General features: G+C 38.7%; 1 protein-coding gene across 1 annotated transcript in view; it reads left to right on the top strand.

The window, feature by feature from the left end:
• Positions 1 to 847, top strand: part of LOC110458241 — a 14,900-nt gene that overhangs the window by 1,498 nt on the left and 12,555 nt on the right. The gene's annotated exons all lie outside the window — the stretch shown is intronic.

Here is an 847-nt window from a genome sequence, read left to right as displayed (position 1 = left end):
TCCCCCTCCCCCTCCCCTCACTTTTTTATATTAAGTAAAATACAATGCAGTGCCTCCACAGGAAATCTATTTGACTTTTCAATCGCTTCAATTTTCTGCGTCGATATATTGTAAGCTGTATCGGGATTATGGGATTTCTATGCGCTGATACAGTGTGCATGGCATACACGTATCTACTATAAAGTACAATGTATGTCATGTAGGATACTTGATGTTAATGTTTCCGGAATTAGAAGTATGCCATTTTTAAGTTAATCAAATTGACCTAATCAAAACCATGACAAACGAGAAATAATACACTAAAACATAATAATACTTAAATAAATACAACATATCACAAACACACCAGAGGTATTTATGGAAAAGAAGCCTTCAATCCTACACCTAAGGTTTATCTATGATAGCTAAATATATCATCCTACACCTTAGGTTTCCTATAGGAGTTAATTACATCATCGGCCACCTTAGGTTTTCTAAAGGAGTTAAAATCATCATCCTACACCTTAGGTTTCCTATAGAGGTTATTTACATCATCGGCCACCTTAGGTTTTCTAAAGGAGTTAAAATCATCTTCCTACACCTTAGGTTTCCTATAGGAGTTATTTACATCTGCCTCACATCTTACAATATTCATTTGGTTACAGACGACTTATCTGTTCTTCGAACCTGCACGGGTTAACAGATCGTTCAAGCATTCGTTATGAGACATATGTAACAGGAGAGGAAACATGCACGGCACGATCGGGATTCGAACCCGGGACCCTCCACACTCTAGACAGACGCTCTAACCAGTTGAGCTACTTGGTCGCTGACTATAAACCCAGTGCAGTTTCGCTACAACCCCCCC

The sequence above is a fragment of the Mizuhopecten yessoensis genome, unplaced genomic scaffold (genome assembly GCF_002113885.1).
Source record: "Mizuhopecten yessoensis strain PY_sf001 unplaced genomic scaffold, ASM211388v2 scaffold9503, whole genome shotgun sequence".
In the NCBI taxonomy this organism is placed as follows: Eukaryota; Metazoa; Mollusca; class Bivalvia; order Pectinida; family Pectinidae; genus Mizuhopecten; species Mizuhopecten yessoensis.
The sequence above is the reverse complement of the archived record's forward strand: the minus strand, read 5'-3'. Positions and strand labels throughout refer to the sequence as shown.